Source organism: Corvus moneduloides, chromosome 4 (genome assembly GCF_009650955.1).
Source record: "Corvus moneduloides isolate bCorMon1 chromosome 4, bCorMon1.pri, whole genome shotgun sequence".
NCBI lineage: Eukaryota > Metazoa > Chordata > Aves > Passeriformes > Corvidae > Corvus > Corvus moneduloides.
Window position 1 is genome coordinate 13,440,408 of NC_045479.1, and position 27,661 is coordinate 13,468,068.

At 46.3% G+C, this 27,661-nt stretch overlaps 1 protein-coding gene across 12 annotated transcripts in view; it reads left to right on the top strand.

Annotated features, from left to right (window-relative positions):
• The window catches only part of PPFIBP1 (PPFIA binding protein 1), a 102,619-nt gene that overhangs the window by 5,681 nt on the left and 69,277 nt on the right, over positions 1 to 27,661 (top strand). For all 12 annotated transcript variants that reach the window (XM_032105586.1, XM_032105591.1, XM_032105590.1 and 9 more), the window contains exon 2: positions 23,786 to 23,861. The gene's annotated coding sequence lies outside the window, so the exon portion shown is untranslated. The remainder of the gene's footprint in view (positions 1 to 23,785; positions 23,862 to 27,661) is intronic.

The window sequence follows — 27,661 nt, forward strand, 5'->3', positions numbered from 1 at the left end:
AAACAGGGTATGTTTTATATGTCAGTGTAGAATATAACCCCAGATAGTTCACAGGCACTGCAATGGTTGCAAAGGGATGTACAACACACACAATTCGTAGTTGGTAACAGGAAAATAACTGTGAAAGCAAACAAACTGCCAAACAAACAACCCCCCAACCTCCTCATTCTCAAATCTTCCCTTGTTGTGCTCTGTTATGGAGGACAGAAACAAGAACACATATGCATTTACCCAATCAGCACCAGGATGTGTTTTGAGGACAAGGAAGGATAGTTCCTTTCCTTGGTGCTGTGACAGCTGTGCACACAGCTGCCCATCTTCTGTCAGCAGGTGTGGCCATGGGGGTCTGGTTCTCTCCCAGCTTTGTGGTTGCTGGACTGAGTCTGTTCAAAGAGTCCATAGTTATCCAGAAAGGCTGTTTTACTGAATCTTGGCTTGATATTTTCTCTCTAAAGTGTTTGTACTCACTAGCTACAGCTGCGTAAGAAGTTTTGACAGAAATACAGCCCTTGTGAAACATGAGAAAGGTCTGAGCACTGTTGAAGGAAATTAGCTACTTAGACTAGCCCAGGTCTTGCAGAGTGTGAGGGATGGGGAGAAGAACCCACAGCCCATTTGAAGGCTGGCCTTCATGTTTTTGGGTGTCATGAGGTTGGCATGTGAAGATGTCTGTAGGATCAAATTAAGGAAGTGTAATGCTGCTAATTAATGTCTGTCTTGAAGAGCAGGTGAGAAGAGTATCTTTTTTGTGAAAACACCCTGAGCTGTTGGTGTGTTTCTGAAAATAGTTATGATCTCACATGGTTGTAGTCCTTGTGATCCTGGGTTCTGTACAGCTTTGCTGTGTTCTTACACACTTGCCATGGGTTGGTAGAAGTCCCTCTGGCCATATGGAGACTGGCAGAGTCTGTTCTCTGTTAGGCTTGGATCAGGTGGACTACTCCTATAGAAGGAGTGCTGTGGAGACAGGGAAAGGGAGCAAATGCCTTGGGATCTTCTCAGCATGAGCGGGTATTCATAGATGTCAGCTGTGCAGTTGTGTTTTGCATGATTTTGGAACGTTCTCTTGTGGCTTTGAAGCATCTCCTCTACTCTCCTGGTTTAGGTTTTAGACTTGTGCTAAAAGTAGGATGGATTCGTCTTTGTCCATCCCCAGCCTCGGGGGGGAGTGTGCTGTCCCTGAGAGCTGCTGTGTGCAGGATGCAGGGGCAGGCAGGGGCTGAGTTGTGGGTGAGGCTGTGGCTATGTGGGATCAGGGAACATTCCTGGTGCTGGAACCTGCATTCCAAACTGGAAAACACGTGGGAGGTGGTGGTTTGATGGCCACGATGCTCAACCTTTTTGCTCTTCTTGTGCACTGGAAGCATTTCTGGTAGACTTTGTTAAATGGTTGGGGAAGGATGGTACCCAGAGCTCCCTTTGGAAGAACCAGACAGAAATTTCATCCTCCCCAGGAAAAGCAAGGTGCTCCATCCCACAGCTGACAAATACTTTGTGTGATCTACACCCTGGGGACCTCTGTGCTGCTAGGGGAACCTCCACATTGCAGCTGGAGGCTGAAGTAGCCGTCCCTGGTGGCTTTCCTCAAGATCCAAGTTGAAATGTCTGTTCTCCTGGACCTGGGTGTGCATCACAGGCGGTGTCATTGGGTTGGTGGCCTACAGAGAGTGAGGGCAGGATGTGCTGAGTGTTCCCCATTCCTGCCCACAGCTGTTGGCACAGTGGAGCAGGGGTCTTGCTGAGGAAGAGGTGGGTGTGTTGAGCAGCTAATCTCCAGGAAAGACTTGTGGCAGCTGGATGGCTCCTGGTGGGTTCAGGTGCTGGCTTTGTTGTAGTATCCTCTGTCCTGCTTCCAAACCAGGATTAAGCCAAGGAAAATATTTCTTTACTCTTAATTTAAATCCCTGGGAAGTTGGTTTTGCATCAGAGCAGACTTGAAAAGGCTTGTCAGTTGGATCTCAGAGCCATCAGCATTTTTTTCCCCTCCACTTAACCAAAGCTCGTTTAATTTGTGACAGCACTTCTAATTTGTTACGTTTGTAAAGGAAACATCACAGGGGAAAGTTCAGAAATGCATATTTATATTTCTTGCTTGCCTAAGCTTAAATTGGCTCTAAGAATTTGTTTTTGTATTTTTATAAAGAAAGGTTGAATTTTTTTTTTCTATATCACACGATTTTTTATTTGGTTTATTGTTTGTTTTCTTCTCTTCCAGAAGAAGCATATAGTGGCTTACCTTGGTGTACACCTTCTCTTGGATGTGAAACATGTAACTAGCAGGTCCTAACCAAAAGCATCTTCTCAGAGGTTTCCACACTCGTGGTGGAGCTGGTGTTGGACCTCCTGTGCTGGGCAGGGCCACTGCAATCTCTGGTGGTGCTGAGCAGAACTGTATTTTCTGGAATATTTTTAGGATGTGCAGCAGGAATTTGGATGCTGTGGGGGAGTTGCACCATGCCCTGCCTCCCTTCTTGGTGAGGGGTCCCAGGGAGGCGTGTGCCCTGCTCTGGGGGAGTGGGAGGACTGCTGCTGGGTTTGGGGTGCAGATGTGCCCCCTTCCCTCCCCAGTCCCCTGTTGTGGCATGTAGCCATCCAGCAGCAGTAGCTGAGTCTGGCCTGTGCCCCTGTGACACTGCAATCTCATGGCTTGCCTCTGGCAGCTGGTGGGTAGTGCAGCCTGATTTGTGGTACTGCTCTAAAGCTGGGATGCTGCTGGCAGTGTTGGGGTGGTGGAAACATCTGGGAGCACCTGGCTGCGAGATGGGGCGAGTCCAGGGGCTGCCCCATGGCATTGCCTGTCCTCAGCCAGTTTCTTGGGGAGCTTAGAGGATGATTAATTATTCTCCCCTTTCAAGCCTTCCCACAGGTTAAAATAGCAGCATTGAAGATGTGGCTGCATATCTGGATGGACATTAGGTGGACAGAACAGACATGGATTTGTTCTGCAGCAGCAACATCTCACTCACTTTCCATTTGCAGTAGTCCTTGAGAGTGTCCTTTTGGTGAGCAGTCATGAGGCTGTAAACACAGCATGGAGATGAGAAGATTGAGATTTGCTTTCAGGGTGGTGCCGGTAAACTTCCTGCAGTTTGTGGTAGAGATAATTCTGCGGGTTCTGGCTCCATTGTTGTGACTGGGTCTAACGTGAATTTAAGAAAAATGTTTTGGTTGAACAGGCTTTCCTTTCTGTTTTATCCAAAGGGAAGTATCTGTTCAGAGCCTGTCTGTTGTTCTCATTACCAAGGGAGTTTCTGAATGAGGCCTAAATCCATGATCATTTGTATGTCCTTATCTGTGTGACACAGAGTTTTCCAGGTCGGTATCTCATGTTTCAGACTCTCTTGTCGTGGTGATCGGTCTTAAATCTGCATGTGCAGGAATGATTTATCTTAAAGGGTCAATAAGGTGAAAGGCATTTCTCTCAGCATCGTTTTTGGCAGAATCAGCTGCTGAGGACCAGCAGTGCTGAGCTCACAGCAAGCTCTTGGGCTATTGTTGGAAGGAGAGTGAAATGCAGAGTTGTCCATCACAAAGCTGTAATGCCTGGTGGGGGTGCAGAGGAGGCACTGATTACCTGCAAGGCCTGTCCGGGATGAGACTTCCATGTAACCTGCTTAGAGGGAGAGGGAAACATCTTGCAGCCCAGCATGACTGCGAGGACAGAGTCCTACCATGCCTCCAGAGAGAGTGTTGGAGCAAAACCACAGCCTGGCCTTGGGGAGGGCCTCCTTTTGTGCAGGGTGATGGCAGTGGGAGCTGGAAATGTTTTTCCTTTTGGAGCTTGTTGGAAGACAATCCCTGTTACATGTGTGTATGTTTACCTTCTTTCTTGCAGAAGTACCAAAGCAGGACCAGGTTCAAGGCTATCTTTTGCAAGGAGCCTCTGTGCTGACTCTCCATCTGAAATCTGTTCCCATTTTCTTCAGCTTGTTGCTCTCAGACCTCACGGTGCTTGAAACTCCCCCTCCCTTCCCCACTCTTCCAAGGAATTTTGCAAAGAAATCAATAGCTGTCTAGTTATGACAGCAAAATGAAAAAGGCTGTAACATCTCCATAGCTACCTAAGAAGTACTTGTAAAATGCCGGTGGAAGAGAGTGCCCTGGAATTATCCCATGCATTCCTTGCACGCAGACTGGAAATCGTTTGCATTAGTTAAGTAATCGCTGCACGCTTGTCTGGTGAGCAATGTTTGGTTACTGCAATAAATTTTTGTTCCTTAAACCCTGTAAAGCTGAAAACAGGAATTTGTTTTACAGAGAAAACGAACTGACCTGAACTCTCAGTAGATGAACTGATTGTAAACGGACCAGCTTAATCCAGCTTGGTTTTTTTCTTGTGTTTCATGTAGCATCTGAAAAGAGACAGCTTGTGGCAAATTAGCCAGGGTGAGACTACAAAAAGATTGAATTATTCCTGTTTGAACAGTTCCCAGCATGCGAGCACTTGCTGCTTGGCTTGTGCATCATCTAGCTTGCCAGGGCTGCTGTGATTGAGGTGAAAGTAAATAACCTCCAACTGGAAATCTCGCTTTTGCTGTAAATGATATTTTATTCATTCACCAGAGAAAATACCACAGAGAGATGATGAACAAAAACTGTAATTGCTGTGTGTTTGGCTTTCTTGCAACAAATGTCTCTCCCTGTTGCGTTTCTGTGCAGAGAAGCTGTTTGACACTGTCTTGTGCTGTCCTAGGAAGTCATTTTGCTCCTGGTGGAACCTGGTGCTGGTGTGGAAATGCAGCTGTCAGAACACAGGTGTTGTGCTTGGTGTGTATGCATGCCTCACTCTGTAGCATGGCAGCAGAAAAACAGGCAGCAGAGTTGGGCCCTGTTTAGGCAGGGCTGAGCTGACTGTGGGCCACCTGGAAATGCAGAAGGAGTTGTAACAAGGGGATGTTTCTGTAGGGGCTTGCCTTGATACGCTGGTGTATCTCCATGCCTCTTTCAGAGGGGAAGGACTCTGCAGTTTTGAGAGCCGCAATGTAGGAAGGATGTAAAGCTCTCAGAGAATGTCCAAAGGAGAGACATGAAGATGGTGAAGGGCCTGGAGGGGAAGCCACACGAGGAGCAGCTGAGGGCACTTGGTCTGTTCAGCTGGAGAGGAGGAGACTGAGGTCAGAGCTCACAGCAGTTCTGCAGCTTCCTCACCTGGGGAAGGGGAGGGGCAGGCCCTGATCTCTGCTCTGTATGACCAGGGACAGGACCTGAGGGAACGGCTGGAGCTGTGTCAGGGAGGGTTAGGCTGGATATCAGGAAAAGGTTCTTCCCCCAGGGGCACTGAACAGGGAACGGTCACAGCCCCAAGGCTGCCAGAGCTCCAGGAGCATTTGGACAACAAGCTCAGGTGTGGGGGGGATTCTTGGGGCTGTCCTGTGCAGGCCAGGAATTGGACTTTAATGGTCCTTGTGGGTCCCTTCCTACTCAGCTCATTCTATGACTAAAAAGGGTAAGGAAGCTACAGCACATGTGGCAGTAGTTTGGGATCGGCTTCCCTCTTGTTTAGGACAGTGTATCCAGCTGGACTGCTGATGATAAATTGGAATTTGGCTGTGATATTGCAGTTAATTTCTCTTCTTACTAAAAATGTTCCATATAATTTTCCTATGGCTGTGGTAATTAGGCCTGGCTTTACTGTTGCACATGGTGAGGAACAACATTTCCGTTCCTCAGATCCAGCTGTGTTCATGTAGTTCCTGCAGAGTGTGCATTTAGGAGCAAAACAGGGCGTCTGTCTCTGTTTGTGTTAAAAGGAAGGAATGGGGAAGGAACCACATTCCCTCTGAGCCTTACTTTGTTCTCTCTTTGCCCTAAGACTTGGAGCCCTTTGTGGGAGAGGTGTTATTTGCTGTAAGCAGAGTGAGAAGTAAGAGTGCTGTCCATAAAATACCTGCTAGACCCAATGAAAGTACCACTTCTGCTTCTAGTGAGAGTTCCACTTTGCATTGTTTGACCTGCCATGTGGTTTTGGAAGAGAGAGGTTGTTGGGGATGGAGACCTAGTGATGGGCTAAATGGAGATGCCTTTGCTCATGTCCTTTTTGTTGGGGCAAGCTGTTAGGGTCATGGTTGGGAAGGGAGGAGGACACCCTGGTACTGAAAGGGCGGTGGGGTCTCTGCTGCTGAAGTCCTTGGGTGTGGAAGTGAGGGGCAAGGAACAGGTCCCCCAGGGAACGTAGGGGGTCTGGGCTGGGCTTGTTGGGTGGTGAGAGCGCAACCTGAGCTGCTGCAGAGCAGGGGACCCTGCTGGCTTTTGGAGTTGGCAGTGCCACCTGCCATGGGGTCCATCCTCCCAGTGCGTGTCCCTACCCTCCCATGGGCACACAGGGAAATTCAGAGTGCTGTAATTTGCAGTGTCCTTCCTTCAATCCTTCCTGTCTTGCCTGTGCTGCAAAGTTTTGAGGCAGACATTTTCCTCCGGTATCTAGATCCTCATGCCTGGATTTTGTTGATGTTTATACAGAAGCGTGAGGGCAGCCAGAGGTTCTGCCAGGTCTGATAGAAGCCATACGTGAAATTAATCCAAATTAAACTGTTAGTCGTTCCCTGATAAACAGGAGGTTACGGCACAGACTCAACATGTTGCATAGCTTTGAGACTATGAAAAATGAAACGTGAATCCTCCTCTAAAAGTTGGCCGTCCCTGTTTGGGGCCTGATGAGGTTTTGAGACAAGCCAGTACGCCAAGCTCGCCGTGTAGGCGTTTGTGGGAAATGAGGCAGATTTCTGGGAGAGGACTGTGGGTATAGGGAGGCAGAGGAGTACTGGAGATGAACTAAAGTAACTAAAAACCCATGGGGCTGCTCAGGGTGAATCTGCGGACCTGCACACTCCTCCCTGTGGAGGAGGGAGAGGTCAGGTTGTGTGTCCTGCTGGTGTGGGCCAAACTGGAGCTGCTTTGCCTACCTGGTGGGATTTTGCATGCCAGTGTGTATGCCAGCTTCCTCGTGGTGCTCCAGAGCAGTGGAGCATGTGGCAGGGATGTGGAAGGCAGGGGAGAACAGTCTGGTCAGGGCAGCTTTCCAGGGGGTGGGTGAGAGCACTGTTCTTGTTGCAGAGCCTCTGGTCAGGCTCAGGAAATGCTGGAGGTTGGTTGATGGCCAGACTCTCAGCGGGAAGCTTGGCATTCCCCAGGACAGTGGGAAAGTGCGTTGCTGGGACTGGCTCTGGCTGTTGCCTCCTTTTCCAAGCACTGTGGTGAGGGTGTATTGGGCTTCCCAGCAGTGGTGGCATTAAGGAGCCATTGTAGGCTGGAATGGTTTTCCCTGGATGGAGTCAGAGACAGCTCCCAGAAGCATGGGGCTTTGCTGGTTCATGTTTTTGGAGTGGGCAGATTTCTCCCAATTAGGTTTTTAGGCTTCTCCAGGAGCAAAAAGTGTACAAAAATGTTCATGTTCAGGAAGGTGTGCTGGGAGCAGTGGAGGCAAGAGATGGAGCAGTGTAATTTTGCAGATGAGTTCATTCTGGCCTTGAACTGTGCTGCTCTGGAAGGTTTGCAATGCCACCTGCTTCTTGTAGGGCTGGGAGTGGGGAGGGCTGGATGCTGCCGAGGAGTCTGAAACTGCAGGCCAGCCCAGGAATGCAGCAGTGCTTCTCCAAGGGAAGGAGCTGTCTCTCCTGCCCACATGGAGCTTGTGTTGGTCTGGTGGCTGTAAACAGACCTGCAGCCTTTCTGCAGAGCTGTGATGGCCAAGGAGAGGCAGCTTCTGAGTGGGACACTGATTCCTAGCTGTGCTCCTGTGTGCAAATGGAGCCTGGAGAAAAGGAGCTATTCTGTATTTCAGTCTTTAAGCCATGCATATTGATCTTTTTTAACACTGCTTAGTAATAAAGGATCGAGGGGATACTGCTGGTGGCAAGGAAGGAACTTTCTAACTCTGCGCTCATGGGTCCCTCCTTCCCATGGGCTGTATGCTTGGCACTTGGACCATGTTAACTACATGTGTTTGGAATTCCAGAGAAGAGGCTTCCCCTCCTCAAGACTTCCTATTGTAATTCACATCTGTGAAGCTGAATGCAGATGCTGCTGGCCAGGCTGTGGGGATTCATGTCCAGCTGTGTATGTACAGAGGGGGAGAGATGTTCTTTTGGCATCTGCAAAGGCAGCTTACTAAAAATAGGCTAAAACTCACGAACCCGGGAGTGAAAGTATTTGTCCCATAAGTCTCACTTGATGCATCTTTGGTTTTTTTTCTCCCCTAAGGAATATTTGTTTGGAATATGCTCCATGTCTCAGCGTTTGCAGAAAAGCCAGTTATGCTCATGCTGGAGCTGCTGCTGTGTGGACGAGGCCAGACTGAGCTCTTAGCTTCACCACTCATTCCCTTTGAGGCTGGGATAAGTTGCCTTCCTTGTTTTCACTGCTTCCCTGCTATCAGGGCTTTTGTCTGGCTTCCTGAAGCCCTTGTGCTGTATGAGGGCAGACAGAACTCCTGTCAGAGCAGGAGCAACACTTTTTGGGAAGGCACTTCCAGTCAAGTGGCATGTGAAGAGGTCGGTGTGTCACAGCAAGGCCTTTCCTGTGGCTTGGGCTGCTGGCCCTGGCCATGTTTTATGGGGTTGGTAGGGGCAATTCCTCACACACATATAGTACCCTTTGTCCCTGAGCTACTTTGTGGTTTCGAGTCCTTTCCATACCTTGATGCTGTCTTTCCCTGCATCTCTTCCTCTTGTGTGTGTATCCTGTGAGCTGACCTGTGCTGAGGAGTCCCTGCCAAGACCTCGTGCAGGTTTTGGGAGTGGAACCGCCAGGCTCCCTCCTACGCGAGGCTGGGGCCTCTGGCAGTGCAGAGCTGGCTTCATTTTCAGGGAAACAGAATGAAGCAGGTCCGTATTAACTTGTCTTCACAGAGCTGATCCTGGCTGCAGCGCAGTTGGGTCGTAGCTGGGAGAGAGACTTCCAGATTTTAATGCTGTGAAGAGAGAGCATGTGCTTGGCTGTGTCTCATAACTGTTTTCTGTCATTGACTGCACGCCTGGAATAGTAGGAGGTAGTGTTACATTTCTGGACAAGGCTTTGAACAAGATCTGCTGTCAGAACAGCTTGATAAACTGCTTACTGTGATGCAGAATGCTGGTCTGTCATTTTGCAAATTGAATTGCTGGAAAGCTTTTATGATTATTAAAAGATACTTTGTGTTAATTTAATTTCCTGTAAAAGACACAAGCTGAGTGATTTAAAGAAACAAAACAAATGCTCAATCAAGGTAAAAGCAAAAATTTCATATCTGTGCATATGCAATGCTTAAATATTGCATACTTCCAATGGCATCCTGTGCAGGGACAAAGTAAAAACTTATACATAAAACCCTTATACTTTAAAATTTGTCAGTTTTAAAGAAAGCTGGAAAATGAGTAATGAAACCCAGGCAAAGCAGGAATGAAGAAAACATTGGTTTAATATCTTCTCTGAGTGATGAGAAGCAGGAAATTTTCCCCCCTGTTATATTTTAAATGAGTTTAAAACTGTGTTCCAGACAGCTTGTGAACAATCAAGATTCAGGGGTGGTTTTGTGAGCAGAAGGGCTATTATTTGGGCTTTCTGGCTGGGTTCCAGCTCAAGGGATCTCAGTTGGGGTGAAATGCCTCCTTGTTATAAGCAAGCATAACTGTTGCCTCCCCCTCCTGTTCCTCAGGGACCAGCAGCCTCTCCTCCCATTTTTTTCATGCTGATATCCTTCAGAACTGAGTTAAGCTCGAGTGATCTCACCCACATATATTGAACTTGACTCCTGCTAGCAGTGAAGGGCTTGTGTGCCCAAAATACTTAATGATTGTCTTGCCACTCTTCCAGTGGTGCGGGGCAGAGGAGACATGTTCCAGCTGTGTGTCCCTCTCAAATGAATCAAACATGAGCGATCTTGGGCATCCTTTGAAGGAAGGATGCTGCTCTGGATAGCAGTAACTGTGCTTTTAAGGATGCCAAGGGGTCTGAAAGTTCTGCTGTAATTATATATAGCACTAAACTTTTAAAACAAATATATATAAATACGTGTACATATGTTGTGTTGCTTTCTGAGTTTGTCCACAGGGTATGATGGAGTTGTGTTGAAAATAGTGGGGAATACTTGGAGGGCTTTGGGGTCCCTGAGTGTTGCCTGCCTGCAGCAGTGCTTAGGCACTGCTTAAATGTGCTTAATCAAACATTTGCCTGTGTCTCCTGCCAACTAAAGTTAAGCGCCGTGCTCTAATTCAAGATGTAGATGGGAGGGCAAGTCAGGGACAGTGCTTGAGTTAATTCCTCAGTGTGGACAAACTCTCGGGTAATTGGTCTGTTTATCTAAGTCCTGCAGCAGTTTAGCATTCCTGTTCTGTTGTTCCCTTCGTTTGTACTCTCCCCTCCTGCTGCAGTGCTGTTCAAAGTCTGTGCCGCCTCAGAAGTGGCTCTGCCTATCAATAATACATCAAGCAATGTTCCTGGGGCTGTGTGTGCTTTATAAAGTGTATTGTGTGGATAGCTGCTTGTGTCATTTCGAAATGTTTTTCCTTGCAAGAAGCCTGCTAATGTGGCCTGGTTCATCGTGGGCTGAATTTATCACTTAGTGATATTTCTCTTACAAATACCCAACTTGCCTGACCGTGGGAGCGAGGTTGGTGTGTTGTATCCAGGTGGTGTTTTATTAACTGTGTGTTGTTAGCGAGCTTTGCTGTCTCCTGTTGCTGCTGACTCTGCTCTAAAGGAGTCCTAGAATGGCCTGGGTTAGAAGGGACCTTAAACATCCCCCAGTTCCAACCTTCCTGCCAAGTGGACACCTTCCACTATCCCAGGTTGTTCCAAGCCCCATCCAGCCTGGCCTTGGACACTTCCAGGGGTGGGGCAGCCACAGCTTCTCTGGGCAGCCTGTGCCAGGGCCTCCCCACCCTCCCAGGGAACAATTTCTTCCTGATTTCAGGTGTAACCCCATACTCTTTCAGTTTAAAGCCATTCTCCCTTGCCTTGTCACTACATGCCTGTGTCAAAAGTCCCTCTCCAGCTCTCTCGTAGCCCATGAAGGTGCTGTAAGGTCTCCCTGGAGCCTTCTTTTCTGCAGGGTGAGCAACCCCAGCTCTGAGTCCTGAGAGAATCCTGCTGCCATGTGTGACTTGAGCGGGTCCCCTTTGCAGGCCAGCTCCGAAGCTGTGCGGTTCCCTGCCCCTGCAGCCCAGCATGTCTCAGCTGGTGTGAGGTGTTCCCGTGCTGGGTGCTCTGTGTGTGCAGCGTGGCTGTACCGAGCTGTCCCCAGGCCGTGACCCTCCTTGTGTTCCCAAATGGAACGCTGCAGGTCACAGGAAGTACAGCTGCATTGCTTGGAGTCTCCTCAATTCTTTAAAAGGATTTCCTGGGAACAAAGGCTCTTATTGCTCTTTTTCTTCAATTTGGTTTGGTTTGGGTTTTTTTTTCCTTCTTCTGGCTGCTAATAATCTTGGCTTCTTGTTCACTGTTCTGTCCCTTTTTAAGGAGGCTGGGGAAATAATGATTTCCTTGTTTTTTTTTAATTCTGAACTAAGTTTGCCGTGGTATCTGTAGGGCAAATAAATCTCCTTTTTGCCTCTTCCTGGCATAAGAATACCTTTCATTTAAGAGAAACTATAAATCTAAAATAACAAAAATTACGGTTTGATCTTTATTAGTTAGGAAAATAGTGATGTAATGAAATGACTACTGAGAAGGATCAGTGGGAACAATCATATAGGCCTTTACTTGTTGTTTTCCTGGCTCTGCCTTCCAGAAAGCCCCATGCTTTGCCAAAATGGGTTCTTAACCATTGCAGATGTAATGCCATGTGGGGCTTTAAGTTTGCTTTGACGTCTGTACGCACCCAAATGATCAGTTCCATCAAATTTAGATGCAGCAAAGGTGGAGGGGATGACTGGTGAGGGCTTGCAGCAGAGTTCCCTGCTGCCCCATCTGTCCCAGAGCAATCTCACCCTACTGGAGCTAGTGGCTGCCCATGGGAGCTGCCTGCCAGATGTGCCTGCCTGCAGCACAGCCCTTCCTCCCCCTGGCCAGGCACTCTGGAGCATGGATGCCATGCCATGGGGAGAATCTCTCCCTGCAGCCCAGGTTAAGGGCAGCATCCTCAGGGAGGGCTCTCAGATAGCCAAACAGCCACCTTGCTTCCTTTTCCCATCCCACCCTGCCCCTTCACATCATCTTGGGGATAATTGCGGCTGTTTGGGGGAGCAGAGAGCTCCAGCTGCTGAATCAGTGGGCACACACGTCTGGATCATTCTCCCTCAGGCTTTGGGACTAGACTGCATCTTCACAACGCTGACTATAAAGGATCTGTGACTGACATGAAAGGACTTGGAAAATATTAAAAATTGGTTTAGCCCTGCCCTGGCACCTTCTCCCTCTGCTTTCATGACATGCAAGTGTGAGCATCAGAACTTGGCTTTCTGGGACTAATCCAGCCTTGGCTCGAGGAAATGGATATTTAGGTGGTCCTCCATGAAGTCAGTGCTGTAACTTTGTAAAAAGTGCCCTTTGAATCAAACCTGGTTCCTTTATGCTCAGAGAGAATGGTCGGTGTTGGCCTGGGTTAGCAGACTCCCCTGCTTATCTTGTTCAATGCTCTCTTCCCTCCTTGACTTTACAGTGCTGTTGGGTCTTACCTCACTTGGGTCCTGGGGTTTGCATGGCTGCCATGTGGGAAATCAGCTGCAGTCCTCAAATCTGCTGCAAATCTGATGGAAAACTTTGTTGTTCAGCTTAAACAAGGAGTTGAGGAGAGTTGTAGTGGCTCATTGACCCTTTGAAAACATACTGAGGATGGATTGTGCAAAGTTCAGCCTTCAAAACCATATCCTGCACTCTGGTGTGTTTGTTTGGTTATATCTGTACTAACAAAGCTTATTTTAAACTCTGTTTCAGGATCCTTGTATGGAGGCTCCAGTATTACCTCTGGATTTATTAGAGCCAACTTCACAGTGTTGGATTTGCATAGGCTTAACAAGGTTACAACGTACAAGTTTAATTAAAAGTAGTAGAGCCCTTGGATAGGAAGTCAAAACCTCAGTTGTTAATACAGTACAATTAAGTTTCTCAGTACCTAGCTAGTAATTACACAAAATTTGTTCCAGTATGGGAAGACTGTTTGGAAACAGAAGCATAGAGGCATGTAGAAGGAGGCTTTTGCAAATACCAACTGCCTGAATTGTTCTACTCTTAGAAAACCATTTTCTCCCTTTTGTCTTGAGTAGTACTATTTTTGCTGTATGGAGTTTGTAACTACAGCCTGTTCCTTTGCTCGGTGTGGGTGGTTTTAAGCAGCTAAAGCTTTGAGGTTTGTGTGTCATGAGGTGCTGCAATCCAATCATTCATTTTCTCTTCCTTGGTGAGTGTTTACGGAAATTTTGAGGGCTCAGCAAGGACTCATCCAGAAGCAAAATAATCTGTCGTGAACACTCTTGGATTACAGGGAAGGCTGGATATAAATCTGTATTCCCTGTTTTCAGCTAATTTGTAAGGAGTGGTAGTCAGTGCAAGACAGTGATTATTTCAGCAGTGACCTTTTCAGCATCCAGCATATTTATTGTCCCAAAACTGTTGGAAAAGCTATAGTGAGATGGGCCTTTAAAGTCTGGATTGCACGCACAGGACTGGAGTCTAAGCACAGAAAACCAGCTCTGGGTTTAGACTGTCTTTTGTTGCTTTCCCTGAGGGAAGCCTGGAACAACGACGTGAAGAGATGTGCTGGAGCCCCCAAATGGGTTGGCAGCAGAGCCCTGAACCCGAAGCCAGACCCTGCTGTAGTGTGATCACCAGACAGTAATTCCGGAGCCACAGCTCTGGGCAGACACACAAGTGCATCGCTCTCGTGCTGCATGTGGTGCAGGTATCTGTCCTGCTCTCCTGTCCTGTGCTCATTCTGCACGGGTACAGCTCCTTCTGAGCGTTAGGTAGACTCCATTTACCCTGCTCTGCGTGGAGAGTTGAATTCTTCAGTGCTGCAGTGGTGGTTGTTTTTTTTTAAGGAAGAAGTTCATGGATTTCTTTTGGCAAGCAACTCGAAGTAAACTCGGAGATGTAAAGCTTCCTAAATTACTCATCTTTTCCACACAAAACTGGGTGAAACGTAGGGCTTGTCTCAGACATTTTCTAATGATCAAATGTATCTGGCTTCAGACTGAACATCTGAAAGAAACTTCTGGGAAGGAGAGCCTTGGAATAAACAGCAAATGAAATCACTTTACAGCCCTCTTTTGTATTACCGGAGGAGGAGGAGAGTGATTACTTCTTAGCAAATTAGGCTACATAAACGAACTCTATATAAGGATTATAAGTGCCCTAATGAGTAATAATCAGTGATGCAAGCAGAAAGGGGAAATGCATTATCACCAGCTGCATTGCTGTCATGGCTGTGAGGATTACTGGGGTTTAATGAGGACCTGCGGGAAGCTCTTTTAGTAATTCCATCTTGCAGATGATCTCTCAGCCTGCAGGTCCTCAGCTTGCATGAAGAGCAGGGGGAAATCCTGAATTAAAAAAGAATGTGGTGTGTTGCATGTTGGGAGCCCTGTGCTTGAGATGTCTTCTCTGCAGAAGAGAGCTAGCAGGCATCTCCACATAGCAAGCTGTGCAGTGCTGCACACACAGCTCGTACAGGTCTTCCCAGTTTGTCCTTCTCTTCCCTGCACGTCATTTCTTGTGTTCTCCTGGTTCATCTAGACCACCCTCTGTAGAGCACTGCATTGATGTAGTGCTCTCTTACACTCGTCTTGACCTGCAGAGCCCCAGATTTAGAAGAGGATGCCAGTTCAGTGTCTCCTAGACCTTGTCTTTGCTGGGTTAGAAAGATGCTAGGTACCTAAGGATGGTAAACAAGGAATGTGTGGGAAGTGAAGGTTGTGTTGCAGCTCAGCAGCTAGGGGCTTTCATAGAAATCAAAATTTTTGCAAGTGATGACTTGCCCTCTAGATAGAGCAGGAGCTGTGTTTTATTATTTGGTCAGGTACAGAATGCTGTTTTCTCCCCCCATAATTTTATAGGATTCTTAGAGGAAATTTCAGGATAAAAGGAGCTGAGACAGAAGCCCCATCATTGAATCAGTCTCTCATGTTGTGTGTGGAGGGGTCTCTGACAGACTAAATGACTGTACAGTAATGAGGGTGGGTTTGGATTGCAGGAGGTGAGAGATCTGGTGGTGACTTTCCCTGAAAAGACCTCTTGGAAAGACCTTCTCCCATCTCCATTGCTTCCACCATCCCCTCCATGGGACAGCAGCGCATGCTCCTGGGTACAGCTCAAAGGGACAGACCCTGCAGCCTTCCAGTGAGAGGCTTAGGTTTCGCCCAGCCCTTCTGCACAGGGGATGGATCTCCCTGTGCTTCACTACCTCTCCTGAAGATGGTCCCTTCCCCAGTTTCCCTGGTGGGAAATAATTAATTTAAGTGATATTGAAGTCTTTTTTGCTGTCTCCCAAATTTTACACAGGAGTTAAAAATCTGTTTGGCTGAATTATTGGATTCTAGGAACATCTGTTTGTAGGATGTTTAATAGAAACATCCTTGTTTGGGATGTATCCTGCTTCTAATATTAGCTCTTCCCTGTGGGAAAGATGGTTATTAGGTGATTTCTAAATGAAGATATAACACAACAAATACTTAATGGTGCGCTTGTTGACCCTCAGCATCTTCTAAATAGTTCTTTCATGCCTGACCTTTCATTTTGGAGTCTAAACAAAGTTTGCCTCTTTCCTTAAAAAAAAAACAAAACCAACTGCTCTTCCACAAAACAAACCAACCAGTTAAGTATGAAATATTTATTTATCCATATTTCATGTGAAATATGAAAGTGGCTCTCACTGAGCTGGTTTCTGCCTGGCTGCTATGGTGGCTAGGGCTTGTTCTTCCATGAGAGGGAAAACTGGGTGGGTGAAGTAGGAGAGTTTATTGGACTAAGTTGAGTGGAAAGCTCATAGGTGAAGATGCTGCCTTCTGGGGTCAGATATACAATCACAGACTGGTTTGGGTTGGAAGAGACCTCAAAGCCCATCCAGTTCCAACACCCTGTTGTGGGCAGGGACACCTCTCACTATCCCAGCTTGCTCAGAGCCCCATCCAGCCTGGTCTTGATATCCCCACCTGACTCTGTTTCGGGATGTGGTACAATGAATTTTGTTGGTTGAAATTCATTGTGATTTAAGGCTTATTGTTTTCGTGGGGTAACTTTACTTTTATGCCCGGGCTGTGTCTTCTTGTTCCCAGGTGCAGTGTTGAAAAGCTCTTTTCCATAAACCTCACCACCTTGCTCCTGACACACTGCAGTGCTTGGTTCAGAGCCCTGGGCTGTGGATGCCAGCACCTGCTATTAATAAGTGGAGCCAGACTATCCCAACTGGAAAGAGGTCCTCTCATCACAGGACACATCTGTGCTCCTGGCAGGACCAGCATTTCCTCTATGCTGCCTTCAGGACACATGTTGCTCTTGACCTGGAGTGTTTGCAGGAGCAATGGAACTGTTGTGGCTGTCCTCCTGTCTGGAGGCTGGCTAAAGTGCCCTCTGACAAGTGGCTGACATAGTTTTGCATATTATGACCCTGGAGAGCTTGAGGGGAAGCTGCTGCTGGTGACTTTTTAACTCGCTGTGTAATTGGTCTGCACTTGAAGTGGTGGTCTAGAAGTGAAAAATGATTTTGCATCTTGTTTAGCCCCTGAGTCTTGTACTCTGCCTGCATCTTTTCTGTGTCATGAACTGCCTCCTTGCTATTTTCCCTGAGAGAAAAGCTGTTTCTCCGTTGTTACAAGACACTGACCCCTTTAAAAAAGGGCAGACTGAAAGCTAATGAAGTTTTTCCTCTGAGAATAATGCTAATTGTTAGTGAAAGGGTTTTTAATATTGGTGGCAACATCCTTGTTTGTTCCTTAACTAAAGTGCTGTAACAGGTTAATTATAAAGCAAATTCCTGAATAATATTAGGAAGTGGGACTAACTGTGTTTGCTGCTGGTGGCTGTGGGACTTGCCCTGAGGTTGCTGATGGAGCAGCTGCTGGGCCAGCCAAAGGAGGGAATCGCTGCGTTCCTGCAGCAGAATATGATCCTGTGAGAGGCTGATTTGGATGTGTCTCCTCTACCTGCATAATAATTTCCCCCAAAGGTGCAGGAATGTGACACCTGTTTGGATCTCTTCATTTTCTGCCAAATGTGGTCAAAACTGACAAGCAAGTTGAAAATTTAATAGGGTGAGGACTGACAAACAACACTACCACATAAACTTAATTTCCTTAAGAATCTAGGCCAGAAATATGTGCTGAGGGTTTTGTTCTGCAATCATGTGCTTTAAAACTGTGTGGAACAATGTGATTGGTAGAAATGGTATTTTCAGGATTATTTGCAGTGCGTATGAAAGCATGACAGCTGAATCCTGTTGTGTGCATGTGTATTAGCATGTAACCAACTTAAATGGGCTGAAACAACCCAAGTGTCCTCATGGAGAAAAAGCAAAGTACATGTATAAAACTTACTTGTGAAGCTGGCAAGACATCTAATTATCTTGATCCTAATTTCTAGGGTTTTCAACTCTAATCCTTTGGCTGCCTCTTCTTTACAGCTGCAAAAAGGATGTTATTTTGTTCCTTTTCCTGGAAAGTGCTTTTGAGTTTTGCTTCTTGCAAAGCTTCCTTCTCACTTCCCAGCTCTGGAAACAGAGTTGGGCTGTGTGTGCTTCAGTAATAGGATTCTGTAAGTTTGTGGTGATTGGAGCGAGTTCCTTCGAGGAATGTCAAAGTATTGCTGCGAATGAACTTCAATGTGAAGGATGCCTAGAACAATTAAGGGTAATTGAAGGGCAAGCATGTTCCTGGAAAGTGTTATGGGAAACCTTATGTGAGAGCCTGATGCCTTTTTGTCAAGGAATATCTTGTGCTTATTTTGAGCAGAGTTGGGAAGGAAGACAGGAAACAGCGTGTGGCAACACCAGTGAGGTTTAGGAGATGAGCACCACTGATAGAGCAGTGCCTTTTGCATTTGATGGAGCGTGCCAGGGTTGAAGGGATGAGGAACAGGGAGGCTTTTCCTGGCTCTTTTGCATATGTAGTAGAATAAAACCAAAGTGGTGCCTGAGAGAAAGCACTTTGATAATCTTCCCGTGTTAATTCAGTGATAGCAGTGCTTCACTGTGGTAGCTTGCCCTAAAAAAAAGCAGTCTCCTCTAACAGAACTGTTGCAGCTTCTGTGTGCTTTGGGTTGCTGTCTGATTAACAGGACCCATGGATTTAGTCACTTCAGTGTCAGCAAATGTGACACAGCTATGAAGGGAGAACACTGGCAGCACCAGCACTTGGTGCTCTCAGGTCTGTCATTCTCTCATATCTGATTCCACAGGTTTATCATCACCCTGCTTCAATAACATGGGTTTTGGGGCATGAGCTCTTCAGTTGAATTGATGAAGTAGTCATCCATGTCTTTCAGTCACTTCTGCATCTTCCATCGACTGACATCTGCATTTTCACAGATGATGAACTGCATAATCTGTTGCTTTGGCTTTGGCTTGTAGAATTAAAACAAAGCGCTGGCTGACAGAAACTGCATACAGTGGCACTCCAATTCAGAGATGGACACAGTGATTAATATAAAATTAGTCACAGATTAGTCATATTTTTTCTTTGTGTAAATCATGTCTAGTTTCACTCAATATCTGATAAGTTACTGATTTGAAGGCTTTTGTTTAAACCTTCTGCAGTTTGTTCTTGCTGCTGGTCTTACAAATACTTCATCGAATGGTCTGTCTCATGTTATTCATCTCTGACTCATGAGATTATTCAGAATATTTTATTATGCTTCCAGAAAGTGTTTCTTTGCTGTGGTGATTGGCTATGTTGTCTGTATCCTCCTGTGCTGTTGTGTTGATTCAGTGACTTCTGTACAGGTACATTGTTCAAATGTGCTGTTTTGTGGTAGGAAATGTTGTGTGAGCTATCAGCTGCTTGGGTCACTGGAGTTAATGATGTGGTTAGTTTTGTTCAGGCCCCTTTAGTTGTGCCAGACCTCTAGGTTTGGATTGAAACTTGTTTTTTAAGCTCAAGGCTGGCACTTGCAATGCACAAGTTTTGGGTTTCAGCTGTGGGTGCAGTAAGACCCCAAACCAGACTGACTTGTTACCGTGGATGCTGTGTGATTTTTGTCTGTGTCAAAATGTCTGCAGCCTTCTAGAAACCAAAAATAAAGATAAGGGCTGAAGCATCTGTGTTCTCTGTTCTTGTCTAGTTTGTCTGAGTGTAGCTAGCCTGTCCCAGCATAAATAAGAGGTCTGCTACATGGTCTGCAGCATCCTGAAAAATGCATCCTGGGAAGGGGTGATTTAAAGGTGAAAGGGGCTGTGTTGGCGCGTGGTGCTTGGCATGGATGGATAGTGTATACAGATGTGAGGAAACCATTCAAGCTGCAGTCCTGATTGCTTCCATTCAGATTCAAACCAGCCTTTGCCCAAAGGCCTTTTACAAAAAACTGTGCCATTCGTGTTCCAAAATAAGACATGCATCAATGGCTTTTTCCGTGGAAAACCATTAGCTCTCCAGATCATTGAAACTGTTAGTGTTTCTTCATTGCTTTGCTTCTTGGCTTTAAATCCTCCTCCCAACCTTTCCAAGGCAAGATAGCTGGACACAATCAGTTTGCATCAGTGACTTCCTTGGAAGTGTATATGTGAATAATTTTTCCTTAGTAATTTTGAATCTTGTTGCCTGTGGAAATTTCTTTTAAAAACATAGGAAGAATGTCAAAGTAGCTTTTTAACTGAAACACAAACAGGCACACATGAAGCAAGTGTGTGGGAAGGAGCAGTAATTGGAACTGTGCTGTGACTACCTGGGTCCCATGTTACAGAGTCATTTTTTAGCTTTTAGTAGAGAGGAGGGGCTCTTTCAGATCTTGTATCTCAAAGCCCTGCTTTTCTTGATCAGAAATTATTAGGCAAAGCAGATCTTTGTTTTTGTCTAGTAAAGAACAGACATGAATCAGACTATTTGCTTGCAGTGCTCTTGCATTCGTCTGAAAATTTTCCTGAAACAAAGCTCGTAGGAGTCAGAAAGCAAAGAAATAGTGCTGCACCTTTCATGTTAAGATGTGCCCCTAAACACGGTGCAACATGTGAATTTTTCAGGTCTTTGAACACAGGGCTGTGTCCTGTTTAAATTCACACAGTGTGTAATTAATTGCATGCAGTTATGCATCTTGAATTTGAAAAAAAAATGGGTGGCTATTGCAGAAAACATTTGATTGGCAAGGTAAAATATTACTGCTGAATGTGCAAGGTTGTGGGATTAGGATTTGCATTTTCTTCCTGGTTAAGAAATTAGAGTCTGGAAAAGAAAAAGAAAATCATATCGTGCACCTTTCTTTCCTGGGGTTACTGGAGAGGTTCTCCCAGGGCATTCATACATGGTGATGTTCTCTCTATGAAAGCAAAAACCCAATTAACTCTCACCTGGTTTGCCTAGTCCTGCTCTTCTTAAATGATCATTCCTAATGACTGGCTCTTGGTTATGAGTGTGGTTTTCTGGGAGGTTGTTTTCGTGATACTGAAAGTGAACTTGGATTGAACTCGTTGGAGAGCTCTGCTCTTGCTGTCGAGGCTGGAGAGCCCCTGGCCGCCTGTGTGCCCTCAGGTTGGGGCTGTGTGTGTGACATGGGGGCAGCTATTCCCTCAGCTGTGTTCTTGGATGATAAATTACCCTTCCAGTTAAACCAGAAAAGCCCCACCCTTTCCCAGAAGTCCTGACAAGTCCCATATTTCACTCATCGTCCTGAGCTCCAGACTTTCCCTGGGAGCTGTCAGCCTTCCTGGCATCCCAATGCAGGGCACGGGGTGCAACCCCCTGATGTCCATGTCCTGTGCCCTGTTCAAGCTGGAGAAATGCTGGGATGAATATCACTGCCAGTCCTATAGGAAATACTTCTGTAACCAGTCTTCAGAGGTGAGGCTGTGCGAGGGAGGTTTCTTTAGCTTAGGGTTAGAGGGTGTCTGGTGGGGGTAGTGTCTGAGTTTAACCCTAGCCAGCAACTAAATCCCAAAAAGTCACTTGTTCACTCCTTTTCCTGGTGGGATTGGGGAGATGATTGGAAGGGTAAAAGTGAGAAAGCTCATGGGTTGGGATAAAGATGGTATAATAGGGAGAGCAAAAGCTGTGCACACAAGCAAAGCAAAACAAGGAATTCATTCCCTACTTTCTATGGGCAGGCAGGGGTTCAGCCATCCCCAGCAGTGCAGAGCCCCATCACAGGTAACAGTGACTTGAAAAGACAAATGCCAGCACTCTGAACATCCTCCCCCAGCTTTATATACTGAGCATGATGCCACATACTGTCTGGAATGTCCCTTTGGTCAGTTGGGGTCAGCAGTCCCAGCCGTGTCCCCTCCCAACTCCCTGTGCACCTCCAGCCCCTCACTGGGGTGGGGTGAGAGACAGAAAAGGCCTTGGCTGTGTGCAAGCCCTGCTCAGCAAGAACTAAACCATCCCTGTGTTATCCCCACTGTTCCCAGCACAAATCCAAAATTTAGCCCACACTACCTGCTGTGAAGAAAATTAACTCTATCCCAGCCAAAACCAGCACCGGAAGTTTATTTGTCAAAACTAAATTGGGTTTGAGGATGGAAGGAAGCGGGGGAATGGGAAATGAAGCCCACTTCCCTAGCAGCCTTGGGAACAAACTGAATCCTTGTGTTGCCAGGGTGTGAGGCAGTTAGTTCCCTTCTGAGGAATGCAGGGACATGTTCCCTTCCTCATCAGCCAGCCAGTGGCCGTACAGCTTGCCCGAGGTGTGGGCTGTGTGTGTGTAACTCTGACTCTGTCGAGAAGGAAATGACTAAACTTGCTGTCAAACCACGGTAACAAAGAACATCTTTGATTTACCAAAATAGTGGTGGTGGAGAGGCTTGGGAGTAGCTGTGGTGCTGCCACCCATGCTGGGAATAGCAAATCAGTCTGGAGAATGGCCCTCGTGGGGAGTGTGAGCCTCCCGCAGTGATGGAGGGAGACAGGCCCTGCAAGTTCTGAACAGCTGCTGGGGCTTCCCTGTGCCACAGAGGATGCTGAGGGAGCTGGGGCAGGACTGGTGGCTGCAGCAGGAGGCCCAGGCCAGCTGAGACAGGCAGTGGTGGCCAGTCCCACGCAGCAAAGGTGCAGCAGCAGAATCCCGCCGCGTTCCGCGTCTCCTTCCCCCTGCTCGGCTGCTGTCTGTGTGTCCTGGCAGCCCGGGCAATGGGAATCCCAAAGGTCCTGTCAATCTGTGAGCCTCAGTTCCAGTCAGATATTTGTAATGAAGGGGAGAAGCTCCATCTAATTATAGGTTTTCCATTTCGGCCCTTCATATTACTTTAGGCAGGCTTAAAATAACACCGTTAACTAACTTCTTTCCCCTGGCTTTGCAGTTTCATACATGGCATTCTGCAGTGCCCTTTATAGAAACCTCAAATATTTTTTTTTCCCCGCCTACCACATTTTGTGTCTTTTTCCATCTGGCAGATGTTTTTTTCCTGCATTGCACAGGGCTCAGTACATAATTATTCTGTTGCAATAGCCTGGAGCCCCAGTCCTGTGACAGAGTCTGCTTGTACAGGCTCCTGTGTCCTGCTCAGTTCTGTGTCATTTTTTTTCCCCTGGTGGTTTTGTTCAACCTATTCTAAAAAACTGTTCTGAGAAGTAATGAGCTCCCAATCATGTGTTTGCCTTGAGATCATCTATTACAGCTTTATAGTGTATAACCCTGAAAATGTATGGGGTTTTTTTCCCTCCCAGTCATACAAGGGCTGGATTCTCTCTCTTCCAGTTTACAACCTCTGGATATTTGCAGTTTGTTGCCACAAGTCAATGACTAGTTAGCCAGTGTGCCTTTATTCCTACATTTTTGAGCTGATTCTTTGCTTTCCAGTCATGTTACTTGCTTGTCTTAAACTCCTGCTCTTGCTCTTGGCATGATTTTTGTTTGGAGAGCAGTGTCTCAGTGTGCCAGTGAAGTGTCCCAGGTGGGGGTGCACTGGGGTGTTCCCGGTTGTTTCCATCCTTCTACCGACCATATTTCACTGAGCACTTGTATTTCAGTCACTGATTCTTAAGCCTCTTCTAAAGGGAGCTCATATAACTGCATAGGTTTGGAAGTTTTTAGTTATTAGGCTGAAGTTTTATTCCCCAAACTTCCCTTTTGCATTTCAAATTCAAAGCTTACTCAGAACCTTCTCCTGGAACAGTTTTGTCAAACTTCCCATACCAAATAGCTCTTCTTTTGTCCACAGTCTGTAGATGGGAGTATCTGAGACTAAAACTTCCTGTCAAGCCACAGTAACAGAGAACATCTTTGATTTGCCAAAATAGTCATAGTAAAGAGACTCATGAATAGTTGTTGGGAGTTGTGGGGTTGGTTCAGTTCTATGGGCTGCTCTGACTTCCACTGGCTTTACTTCACACACTGATTTTCAGATGTTCAGCAACATTGGGTGCTTGTTTGGGGTTTGTTTAGGTCGCAGTAGTGAGAAGGAAGCCTTGCCAGGCATTATTCACCGTTGTTTTGTGCTGTATGTGTGTGATCAGCTGGGGAGGTCAAGGGCAGGCACAGGCCAACTATGTAATGTAGAGATACTGAGAAATAATGTTGCTGGGAATTATTTGGAATTAACAAGCTCATTTTCTTTTTGTACATCTGTTGTCATCCTTTAATCTCTTGGTATTAGCTTTTTTTAAATGGTATTATGTATCTCATCCACAGTGCTTCCTGTATCCTGTGTCTCTTGATAATAAACTTTTACAAGATATCACTTTTAAGTCATCTCAGACTTTGAGTGATTAATCAAAATCTCTGTTTCTCTTTTTCTCAGTGTTGGAAGTTTATATGGATCAGTGGTACTTGCTCAAGAGTGACAGTGAAGATCAACACTAAGTCTGCTCCTGTGGGTGAGTAATCTAAACCCACTGCGTTGCTGATGTGTATTATCTACTATCTGCTGGTTTTTTGCTTTTTGATATCTTACACAACAGCTCCTTTGGGCTTTCATTTCAAATGTCATTAAAATGATGCTGTATATGACTTCTAGTAAGAGTTGTAGAAGAATGTCAGCGTGCTCCTGCAGATATCCATTCATTTTGTATCTTTTAAAGGATGGTCCTCACTTAACGCAGTCTAAGCTGTGTTTAGAGTCAGGGAAATGTAAAAACTGTGTTTCCATGTATTAATGACAGTGGATTTAGGGTTTACATGTGGACTGTGGCAGAGTAATGAAGTATATTTGGATTATCCAAGAACCAAAACTGAAATGAGCACTGGAGCTGTTCTCTGGCATATGAAGGGTTCAAGCAGTGCCAGTGCACCCCAGTTTGAAGGGTTCAGCTCCAGCACAAGGTCCCCCTGGACATGCTGTGAGTGTGTGATGCAGTTGTGCATGTGCAGTAAATCCGACTCAGCAGGTCTATGGCAACATGCAGAGAAGCTGCCAAGAGCTTTCAGATTACCGGGGCAAGTTCATGAGAAAATGCATTCAGCAAAACAGAGTATGTGTTGTGAGATCCTTTGGAAATGGCCCAGTTCTGGTGGCTTCAAGGAGCAGCATTTTGCATTCGGTCTAGACTGATTTGATCCAGGTAGCCTCGTGCATGTCAGAGCTGGCAGTCTTGTTTTGGGAATGGTTATCCCTCATCTACTTTGTTTTGGATGTTATGGTATGATTTAACATCCTAAATTCCAGCTGGAGAGCTGGGTCAGATTGCTGAGCCTGCACTTGATCCATGCACCCTGTGGCTGGGATGTGCTCATCCCATAACTGCACAGCTGGGCTCCCAGTCCCACAGGATGTGAGGACTGGTGTCTCATTTGAAATACCATTTCCCTTCTTTTACTCCCTTACCCTCTCCATAGCCCTTGGAGTGCTTCTTTGTGGCTCTCCGAGCCTTCCCACACTAAATCACTGTGCTTGAGCTCTCTCTGGGATTCACAGCTGCCCAAGGTCTTGCACCAGACCTGGCAAGAAGTGGGTGGGTGTTGCTCCTTGTTTGTCAGAAGCCCTAAATTCCACTGCCAAAAGCTTTTATTCCCTGGGTTTTTAATCAGAGGTCTGATGGTTCCAGGAGTGGTTGTCACCCATTGTCTCCCATCCTGGTCACATTTGTTCAGTTTTATCACTGCTTATCAGGATTGGTGGGATTACACTCCAGCTGGATTTGTGTCCATCGTGGCTGTAAAAACATTGTTGAAAGTCTGATGCTGGCTGGCAGCCACGTTCTGCTGGATGTGTGTTTGGAGACTTTCAAGCTGCTGGCATCACCGTATGAATGTCTTGCCTTTGCTGGAAGTCTCTCCGTCTTTGCTCCCCAGATTCTGTGCTAATTCCCCATCCCCAGGAGCCGCAGAAGGCCTGGGACATAAATCTGCCTGGTTTTCTCTGTCACTTGTGCTGCTGCTCCCTGGGAGGGGATGTGTGTATCCAAGTCCATCCAAGGCTGTAGTAGCAGGTGCTCAGTCCTCCCTTCTCCGTTCCTGTGGCTCCAGTGCTGGCAGATCTCTGGCATTTGGAGGAGTCGGACCTGTTGCCCTCAGCAATCGGTCTGAAAAGCCTGATTTCTCCAGCTGCTGCTTGCTTTCCCCATTAAACAGATAAATAAGAGCCTCTCCTAACGAGATGGCAGGAAATTCCCGTGCCTGAGTCAGTGCTGACAGGGGCAAGGGGCTGTTTTGGGCTTCTGGCTGCTTCTCCCACATGGGGAGGAACATGGTCTTCTTTGCTGGGTTACCACAGCAATACCACATGATGTCTGACCTCCAATCTCACCACACAGAATACTCACATGTGTTCACAGTGGAGTCTCAGTGCCTCTGCCCACGGCCTCTATTTGTCCCTAAAAGCATGGATTTCCATCCTGTTGTTCCCTCCCTGGCTTGCTCCGTGTTAAACATGCTGCTGCCAGTTGAGCCTTGCCCCACAGTAGGGGCAAAAGCTAAATAAGCTAAATAAAAGCTAAATAAGGCTTTTAAAATAAGCCTTAGCAGAGACAGCTGCTTCAGTGTGTTGCCATGAAGCACAGAAACCTGGCTAAGTCCATGTAGCCAGAGTCAGTCCCTGCAGCTCCTGCTCTTTCCTAGCAAAACCCTGCAGGTTTGCAGGTGTGTCTTCACCCTGCTCCACCAGCTCTGAGTTAGGTGCTTGGTGGCAGCAGATTTTTGGTGTGTCTAAAGCTGAGACAGAGCATCACACACAGCACTGAAATAGTGTCCAGCCCGCCCTCTTACAGTGCCTGTGTGCAAAAGGCAAAAATCAGTATTTGTTGGGTTTTCCCCCGTCAGTGTCACATTGAATACAGGAGGGAAAGAAGCACAAGGCTACTTCTATGTATTCCATTTATTGGCACTTGATGACTTGTCCTGCAGGGCCCACCCCACATGCAGCTTTTCTTGGGCTTTTAATAGTTGTGCTAAACCAAATTGTGCTCAAAATAGTAATAATTTCAAACATTTCCCCAGAGCCTGTGGCTGCTCTGCGTGTTTATGGGAGGTGCAGCACTGCCTGTGGTTGGGGCACGGGAGGGTCCCCAGGCAGGCTATGTTGGGGATTTTCTGGTGTCTTTTTCCTCCCCCTCTTCTGAGAGGAAATAATGCTGCTTGCAGAAAAGAGGCATGTTATTGTGCTTTTGCTCCTCACATGTTATGTGATGTGGTTTGGGTAACGTTAATGTAACTTAAAATTCTGCTCACCCACAGTTCAGATGGTGGCTCTTGAATACCCATAAGTCTCTGCAGAGAGGGGAGATGTATTTATCTCTAAACAGTGAGCAGCCTGCCCTGTTTATCCAGCATGTGTCCCCTCTGCTGCCCATGGCATTTTCCTGCCTCCCTCCCATCCAGTTCTTCCTATTTTATTGACTTTCCTAGTCCTGGAAATTGCTTTATATTCAGAAAACATTAATTCATCCCTCACAAAGCTTGCAAACCTGATTTCAGTTCTTCCCTTTTTCTTTGAAAAACTCTTTTTGCTCTCTTTAAGACCAAAAATGTACATTTCCCCTATTTGTTTAGACAAGCTTATTTTGTCTGCAGAAATCTTGTCAAAAGCTAAGTTTCTTTGCTTGCATTTATAATCCTCTGAGGTTTATGTATTGGGAATAATCTTTGCGAGCTGGAAAAAGATTGTCCAATCTGTTTTAAGATGTCCCACTTTTTGAGTATTGCATCTCATTAGAAATACAGTTGGCTGTTTGCATGGCTTTTTTCTTCCTCTGTGTAGCTTGGGGGAGAAAATACATCATTTCTTCATCCAGTAATAATGCTTGGCACTTTGCATCTTCAAAGAACTCTATGGCTATGGATTGAATAATTCCCATAACCTTGTGTTGTAGTTTCTCATCATTTCCCCCATTTTACAGATGGGCAAAGCGAACAAGAAGTCAAGTGACCTTAGGCCATGGAAAGAGAAACAAGGGCAAGTTGAGTCCTCGCCTTCCTGACTTGTACTAGAGCAAAAGAAAGTTTGATTCAGGTTGACACAAAGGGAAGTGTAATGATCTTTCCTAACCTTCTTAACTACTTATTTAGGTGCATTTGCTGGTGGTGTTTTTTGGTGGTTTTATTTTTTTTTCCCCCTAAATAAGTTTTCTCATTGAGGTGGTTGTCCCTTCCCTGTGAGTGGTTGGAGGTGTGCAAGGAATTGTCTGAAGTTTTCTTAAGATGAAGCAGCATGTTAATGGGGTTAGATTTGTGGGGTGTCATT